Source organism: Capsicum annuum, chromosome 3 (assembly GCF_002878395.1).
Source record: "Capsicum annuum cultivar UCD-10X-F1 chromosome 3, UCD10Xv1.1, whole genome shotgun sequence".
Lineage (NCBI taxonomy): Eukaryota > Viridiplantae > Streptophyta > Magnoliopsida > Solanales > Solanaceae > Capsicum > Capsicum annuum.
In genome coordinates, this window is record NC_061113.1 from 178934009 (window position 1) to 178943422 (window position 9414).

The 9414-nt window shown below is 33.9% G+C and overlaps 1 non-coding gene across 1 annotated transcript; it reads left to right on the forward strand.

Moving 5' to 3' along the window:
- The first annotated feature begins 1576 nt into the window (after positions 1–1576).
- LOC107863678 lies at positions 1577–5378 on the forward strand. Its single transcript, XR_001672403.2, has 3 exons — positions 1577–2026; positions 4203–4270; positions 4408–5378. It is a non-coding gene; the product is annotated as an uncharacterized LOC107863678 (transcript).
- Positions 5379–9414: the final 4036 nt, after the last annotated feature.

Below are 9414 nucleotides of genomic sequence, written 5' to 3' on the forward strand. Positions count from 1 at the left end.
AGGGGTTTTTGGAGAATAAATCAATAAGTTGTATTTCAGCAAAAAGAAACAGATTGGAGTTCTCTCTACTATTGAACTCTAGGCTTTTAGTCTCCCTTTAACGAGCTGAAAAGATCGGACTTCTTTCTTCCATTGAACTCTAAGGTTTCAGCCTCCCTTTAACGAGCTGAATTTATATATCGCCCTATGAATCTATCCTTCCCCAAAGAACATAACAATTTGGTATTAGAGCCCAACGCAATGGGTGATGAGATCAATTCTAGATTCAAGGAAGAATGTGCAATAATAGAAACCCTAATGAACTCTAAAATTGCAGCAATGGAAGAACGCCTCAACAAAAGAATTGTCCAAATCATTGAAGAACAATTGTCTATCTTGGGAATTGGCTTCACAAAACCAACAACCCATGGAATTGAGTCGAGTAACACACCAACGATTGGTATATCAACAACTCTTACTACTAAAAGTAATAAACCCCCAAATCAATTGATCGATCAAAATCATCCAATAAGTGGTAATTCCTATTCGACAGTACCAAAATATACAAAGATGGAATTTCCTACTTATGATGTCACAAAACAATTAATTTGGGGACATCGTTGTGAACAATTTTTTGAAAATCAATATATGGGAGCAGAAAAGGTTGAAGTGGTTGGGTTTCACATGTTGAAAGAAATACAATTAGGGTATCATCAACTTAAACGAGCAAAGAGACCAAAGAGTTGGGAAGAAGGAAACATTATTTGCAGCGATTTAGATCTATTGAAAGTAGCAATACGGTGGAAAAATTAGTCATATTTTGGTAAACTGGTATAGTGAAATCTATCAACGTCGATTTCAAGAAAAAATGGCTAGGCTGGAATTGGATGATTCAGTTTCCCTAAAATTCGAGCTCAAGGACAAGCTCATTCAACATGAGGGGAGTAATATTGTGGATCTATGAAAATCAATTATTAAATATTTAATTATATTTTAGTAGTTTTATTTATTATTCTAGAATAGGGTTTTATGTTTCCTACTTCTATACAGCTTAAATTTTCTAGAGTAGGTTTTTATGTTTCCTACTTTCATAAGGATTATACTATTGCTATAATACTCCTATTTAAAGGGTTTTTTGGAGAATAAATCAATAAGTCGTATTCCAGCAAAAAGCAAGAGATTGGAGTTTTCTCTTGAACTTTAAGGTTTCAGTCTCCCTTTAATGAGCTGAAGAGATCAGAGTTCTCTCCTCCATTGAACTCTAAGGTTTTAGCCTCCCTTTAACGAGCTGAATTTATATATCGCCCTGTTAATCAATCCTTCCTTCAAAGAACATAACAGATGAAGATTACCCAAGGTTAATTCAAAGCTTCAACATACATAAATCATCAAAGAATAGATAGAAGCTAGAAAGTTGAACAGGTAATACACACAATTGGTTTTCCAGGAATCTGATGCAAAGTCGAGCATAAAAGAACAAAGAGATAGGAACACCTTATCTTTCAAGAATCTTTGCAGATAGACAAGGGCATCACCGTAGGTCCAAGAGACAATATGCCCACAATGATTCTTGTCAGACTTGAGAAGCATAGTAAATTTTTTTCAGTTTTGAGAAAATAACAAAATCGGTATATAAATCATCAATACTTGTGCTGGAAACCAAAATATGAGTGTTACATCTAAGGACCAAAAAACAACTACCATGCTTCTCTTACTAGGTCTAAAATTTCTAGAATTGAATCTTGATCATTTATAATTCACACCAAAAACTAAAGAGAAGAATACATCTTGATCTTTTACAAAGGACTGCATATATCTTGAAAACATCTTGAGTGTCTCTCATTCCAAATTGTCCATCAAATAGTTGTTGGGATAAGACTTTTGAGGTTGAGGACTAGATCTCATTGTTGGCTGATGACTTTATAGTGTAAAGATAGTTGGTTGATTATCTCTACATTCTGTCCACATAAATAGCATCTTGAGCAAAGTTGAATTCCATGCTTCCTTAATGTTATCTTGATTAATGACCACTTTAATTATCAACCAGGTGAAGAAAACAACTTTATATGCTATCTTCGCTTTCCGTTTATGTTTAAAAAGGTGGAAACTGAGTTGGGTTCCTCCTGGTTCAGATCTTTATATGCAGAAACGACTATGTATCTTCACTCTCCCGTATAGCATTACTCCAAATTGTTAAAATGAATATTGTTGTTCTATGCATTTCTCAATCATATATTAGACTTCTTCAAGTCAGATTCCAGCCCTATGTAGGCCATACTTCCAATACCCAACCAATTATTCTTGTAGAAAAGTGTGTTCATTGCATCCTTCACATTGACATTCAACTTGTCTAGGAGGTTTGGACATAAATTTCTTTTGGATCTCCACAGACGGGTAACCATAAGGACTGTTGTTGTGGATTTATGAAAATCAATTATTAAATATTTAATTATATTTTAGTAGTTTTATTTATTATTCTAGAATAGGATTTTATATTTCCTACTTCTATAAGGATTAGACTTTCTAGAATAGGGTTTATGTTTCCTACTTTTAAGGATTAGACTTTCTAGAATAGGGTTTTATTTTTCCTACTTTCATAAGGATTAGACTATTGCTGTAATACTTCTATTTAAAGGGTTTTTTTGGAGAATAAATTAATAAGTTGTATTTCATCAAAAAGCAAGAGATTGGAGTTCTCTCTTTCATTGAACTCTAACGTTTCAGCCTCCCTTTAACGAGCTGAATTTATATATCGCCCTGTGAATTGACCATCCCCAAAGAACATAACATCATCACTTTGAGGATATGAAACAAGGAAATATGAGTTTCACTTGTTTTTCCAGTATTTCCTTGTTTCCAAAGCTTAATCCTTACAGACGAATTCCTAGATGAAAGTTTTGTAGCTGTGTGGTATATTCAAATCTATCTATTTGTGGTGATTCTTATCAGATGCTGGATGGCTCACAGATACTCCTATCCCATGAAGAACTCGAGAAAAAGTTTGATTATGAAGGCAACAACTAATCTCATGTTCTTAGCTAGAGTTTGGTTATGTTTCATTTCCGTAATTTTTCTTTGTCGGTCCTCGATTATAAGTTCTCGTTGACCACGACCTATAGAAACCAAGCTATCTACCGCTTTTAAATGTGTTTGCATAGGCTCGTGCACTGATTTACATTCAATAATCCTAGTTGAAGCTACGATGAAGCGTAGTTGGGTGCTTTAGTGCAACATATTCATTGCAAAATCATGCAAACCATTGTCTATAGGTAGTTAGAGACCTCCTTTAAGAGGATAGCACTAGGCAATAAATATAGTCAGCATAGTGGAGCATTAATTATTAGCAAAATGTTTCCCGTAGTGATTTAGATAAAGATTTTAAAACATAGTACACCAAAAAATAGTTACTCAAAAAACATAATATTTACCTGTAAATCAGAAAATATAAAATAGTATTTGAACTTAATTGACTTGATTTTTTCTTTGTAGATTTCTCTTTGTTACATGAGTTGAGCTTAAATGGAGATACATGGCCACTGAGGAATAGCCGGCCTTAACTTGTTTGGATAGAGACATTTGTTTTTGTTGTTGATTCTCTTAATTATTTGTAGTTTTTCTTTAATTCTTTTGTCCAAATAATATTGTTTGTGTAGATAGTTATTATATCTCACACTGAATATATTCTTCTTCTTTTTTTTATATTAGCACTTCTATTTTTGATTGTCATTGTATCTGAGCTAATCCTACATTATGCATTAACAAAATTTATTAGCTTTTCTCTTTTGGGATAAAACCATGCTTTGATTGTATTTAGCGTTTCAAGGCCCAGTAGACTTATTGGTCTTTCCTACGTTATTGGTCTCTAACAGTTCATGGTTAAAACCGTAAGGTTTTCATATTAGGTGTTCTTTGAGCTTGCTCGTGTTATCTTTTTTCTTCCACTTGTATTGATACACTATCTGGCATTGGAGGGATAAAATGTCTTTTAATTTGCATGTTAATGCAAATTGTGGCGCATGCAAAAGCTTCCCCTTAGAAACGGAGAGTTGTCACTTTTTCATTCCGTAATGTGGTTCTCTTTAATCATCTAACTGCATCTAGTAATCTTTTGTCTAACCATTTTCTTTTTCTTGAATAATTTCTTGTCTAACCATGGAATGCATGCTATTTGAAAATGTCCTGCTCTTTAGGTGAATTCTAACAATACTTGGTTCTTTTGCCAGGTATCTCTCCGGACAAGCCTATAGTTGCCTCTTGTGGCACTGGTGTAACTACTTGCATACTTGTCTTGGTCAGTTGAATCCTCTTTCTCTCGTACACTTCTTTCTTGTACTATTGTACATTAATCAAGGCCCAATATTCATTTTGGCTATTCCATTATCACAAAAGACGGATGAATTCACAGTTCATTTATCTTTATCTTTTTAGGGCCTCCATCGACTAGGGAAGACTGAGATTGTAGTCTATGGTGGTTCATGGACAGAATGGGCATCACATTCATATACACCTATCCCCACGTCTGAAACATGAAGACGTTTGTAGGGGTAAGGTCTGCATGTTTTTATGGGTGAACAATGACGACTGTGAATCTAGATCTAGTTTTCTTAAATCTGTGAGTTCCACTGTATTGCTTTTTTGTTAATCAAGACATTTTATACAGCATCGGTATAAATTTTACCCTTATCCCTTTTATCCTTAAAAAAATTGTATTGTTTTTTTATTATCTTTTTTTTGGTTCCATTTGTATGTTGAATGTTAAAGGGATAAGGGTAAAAAATATACCAATGTTGTATGAAATGTCTTAATTTACCTCCATTATATTTTGGATCCATTGATACCCTCTCTGCAAGCAAATTGTATCATATTTTCTGTTGATGATAATGAACTCTAGTGTGGACTGAAAAGCTTTGAACCTTGTCAAAATCTTGACACAGTGGATTCCATGTGTCAAAATATTTTCTAAAGATAACCATCTACTTTTGATTATGTTTTAAAATAAACTTCCATTATAATCATGTTTACATTTGCCTTTCTTTTGAGTATCAAATTCAAAAACTGGTAAGGGAAAAAAAAAAGAAAAAGGAAAGGATTCATTGGGATTTTAAGGAAGATTATAGGAGTGGATTTTTTTTGGTAACCGTGGTGTCCGGGCCAGCTTGCGTGCACCTTGACTAATTCCACGGGATATCTTCTACCTCCCATCAACAACAGCTACCAGGTAATCCTGTTCTAATCCTGACCACCAAGGCTAGAACTGATGGGAAGAAATCACCTAGTGTTATGTCTGTTGGGAATTGAACTTGAGACCTCATGCTGCTCAACCCAACTTCATTGAACCACTAGACCACATCCTTGGTTGCAAGAGGAGTGGATTTTTTTTTGGTTAGTTATAGCAAAAAGAATAGTTATGATTTTGGTGAAGTTGCAGTACATATTCAAATATGATTATCTATTGATGATCATTGATTCCATGAGCCTAGTCTATTAATTTACTGCATCTAGAAAATTTTTGACAATGTTGCTAATAGTAAAAGCAATATTATCTTGTGAACCAAAGATTAAAAAGACATTATGATCACCGATATGAGACATGATTTCTTTGTATGATTTATGTTTTGGCACATGGATCATTCGTGTAGTATCGTGCATTGCTATGGATTTGTGCCTTATGAGGTAATGTATCATTTGGGACCGTTAGTGTATTTAGTAAAGGTTGATTCTTCATAATAATACTTTATATCTGACCTGTGGTTCAAGCATTTCATATAAATGTCATGTGCATACCTTGTATATTGTATCTTTGCCTATCTTATTGTGTTGTCTTTGTGTCTTATTTTTAGCCAAGATCATAGGTTTTTTGTATAGGTTATCAAGTGAGTATTTTTGGTCCAAGTATGTACAAGTCATCAACTGAGTATTTTCGGTACAATCCTCGCCATTACCTTGTTGGGAGTGGTCAGTGATACTTACCAAGTATGCATTGTTGTCCTTAATACTAGTTGCACTTTGTGCAGATAATTAGCCTGACGTTAGTATAGCCTAGGAGCGAGTTAAAGAGTTCATGGAAACTGCCATGATGAGATGCTCAGTCTCTTTCACTGCACCTTAGTTTCCTATTTTGTGTTGCTGTTGTTGTTATTATTATTGTTGTTGTTGTTGTTATTGTTATTGTTGTTATTATTTTATTTATTTATTTATTTATTTATTTATTTATTTTTTCTTTCACTAAACAATATCTGTATGTTGAGGTCGATGTGTTGATATTCTGTTAGGTGTTCATGACTTGTACACCAAATTCTGGGATTGTATTTGGATATTTCCCCACTATTTGGATTCGGATATATAATCTTATGGTGTTTACCTATTCATAGAACTTTTCTCGTCTTTTAGCATAATATTTTTTTTTGAAAGGTAATGTATATATTGGATATTGTAGCTCCAAGGGTGTTTCCTAGTGGTTTAGTGAAGTGGGGTTGAGTACCGTAAGGTCTCAGTTTTAAATTTCAACAAAGACAAACACTAAGTGATTTCTTCCCATCTATTCTAGCCTTGGTAGACATAGTTACTTGGTACTTGTTGTTGGTGTGAGGTGGTAGGTATCTATGAAATTAATCGAGGTGCGTACAAGCTAGCTGTTACGACCCGATTTATAAGTCACGGGGGCACCTACCAAATTCCTCTGGAAGGTAAGCCAACACCTTAACTTGGAGCTAACGTAATGGGTTAACTAGGTAAGAAATGCCTAACATAGGCTAAAATAAATGGACACAATCTTTGCATAAACAGTGTTCCACTATAAAAAGATAGTCAAATACGGATACCAATCTCACGACCTGGTAATATTAGTACAAGAGCACGTAAGTATGGTAGAGATAGAAATCCAAAAATCTTAAATAGTTAATACATTTGTCTTGAATACAAAAGACTTAATCTAAGATAAAGGGAAATGGGTGACTCGAAACTTCAAGAGCTCACCTTATCTCTGGAATGTCAACACTGTATGAATTCAACTCAATGAAGGTGACTAGTATTCGGATTTGCACCAAAAAGGTATCGAAGTGTAGTATAAGTGTCAAAATAACGGGTACTCAGTAGGCAACATGGGTCGACTGAGCTAAGTCATGATATAAAGATGATATAATGCAAGATCAACATATCTAAGTCAAGGTATATAATCGAACCTAAATCGTCTCCATCATTACTGTAGATAATATAAGTAATCAACCAGAATAATAATACACCATAACGCATCATCACATGTCAATACCATCGTGAGAAAGAGATAAATGGTTCGGAATCTTAAAACAACGCGAACACATTCACAAGCAATGCAAATACAAAGTTGGCGCCCATAAACCAACTAGTGCATAAAGTAAAGAAATTCATTATGATGTCCTACACCATCGGAGAGTACACTCAAGAAAATAATAACAATATATATACATAACCAACAACGTATTCAAAACTCAACATTATTCGATCTTGTTACACATTTATCACAATTGATCATTTTCTCATCTTTCATTAGGCATCAACTTCGATCATAGGTCCTCATTCCATATTATCATCATTGGACATGAATTTATTCATTTTTACTAACTAATGAATATTATTATACAAAGGTCATTATCAAGCCCATTAACCTCTGGTCATCAAGTCATATAATCATTTATCGTCAACTAGTTACCACATAGCTTATTCTAATGGCCACAATTTCATCATTAACCATTATTTAATGCTAACATTGCTTACTAGGTGGATCCTTATTTTACAAGATCTCACTTACCAACTAGTCTTATTCATCATTAAACCAATAATCGTTACAATACCCTAGTTTTCATTAATCATTGACCACTCCACTTTATAAGTATTTAACACTAGTGATCCATAACCGATGCCCTAAGGTCAACACTAAATCCTTATTTCTCACGCGGATATTTATATTTATCGTACATATCAATATCAATATATCCTCAGATTTGAATCGGGTATCAATATCATCAAAATATCCTCCAGAATCGAATCAGGTATCAATATCACCAACATATTTCTCGGACTCGAATCGGGTATCAATATCACAAACATATCCTTCGAACTCGAACTGGGCATCATCGTAACATCAATAAATCCTTCGGCCTTGTCGGGAATCACCATAACATCAATACATCCTCCGTCCTTTTCGGACATCATCGTAACATCAATACATCCTTTGGCCTCGCTGGGCATCATCATAACATCAATATATATGCCAATGAATAAAAGACAAGCCCCACAAGGGCTAAAGTAAAGTGGAAAACCCACGAGGGCTAAAGTAATGACAAGCCCCACGAGGGCTAAAGTAAAAGAGAAGTAAGAAAGCATAACTTCACATCTCATCATTCGTTGTCAAAGACAATTTATCCATAGATGTATGAATATATATATAGCATGAATATTATAATGCATTATCGGGTTCAACATGGTTAGTAGCATAACTCCTCATGAAATCAATAAATATGCCTCTTAGAGCCTTAGTATCAAAACTCACAATATTAGCATCGAGAGGGCTTTCTAGCATAATCAATGATTTGGTTACTAAACAAACATAACATAAATAATATCATAGCCCAAAGTCCAAAATAATAGTCTAGTAAACGACCCAAATGGTAACATAGTCATGAGCTTGATTAATAGCAAAATCCATAGTTACTCATAGTATTAAACATAATTTAGTTAACAACCATATTTATTACTTATATGATGAGGCAAATAATAAACTTAATCCTAATACAAGAAAAGTTAAATCCAACTTATATGATACGTTCTTTCTACATTAAGATCCCATAAACAATGTCCCCACTGCCATTGGAATTAAGCGGTCAAACAGTTGGATAAAACACTAACTGGAGCATAAGATTTGGAAATTCTAATCGTAAACAATGTACATGTAGGGCTGCTTATAGAGATACAACGTGCGGCAACATAGAATTAAGAAACTGTGTTAAGTTAATGAGTGTTTAGTTTACTTATAAAATGCTAAGTACTGAATAGTTCTACTAGATGGTTTCACTAAAAATTCATTAAATAACAACAGATAAAAAATGCCCAGTGAACTAGCAAAGACTATTCATTATTATTGACAAACAATTCATCAAAGCATTCAAGATTTATCACAGTTCTAGACCACTACAAACCAAAAATACATATCTTTAATACTCTAAACAACTAAACAACCCAAATTTTAACACAAGATCTTACAAAACGGGGACACTTAACCCTAGCATGAGTAACAAGGTCACTCTTATCTAACTAAAGCACCTAGAGCATTCTTATACCATCCATGAGACATGAAGTCCAAATAACTAAGATTCTAGCCTACAAGTCAAGTATTTCAAAATATGAGTTCAAATGACTTAAATAATTCAACTAATTCCAAGTGTTGCCATTTAATCAATC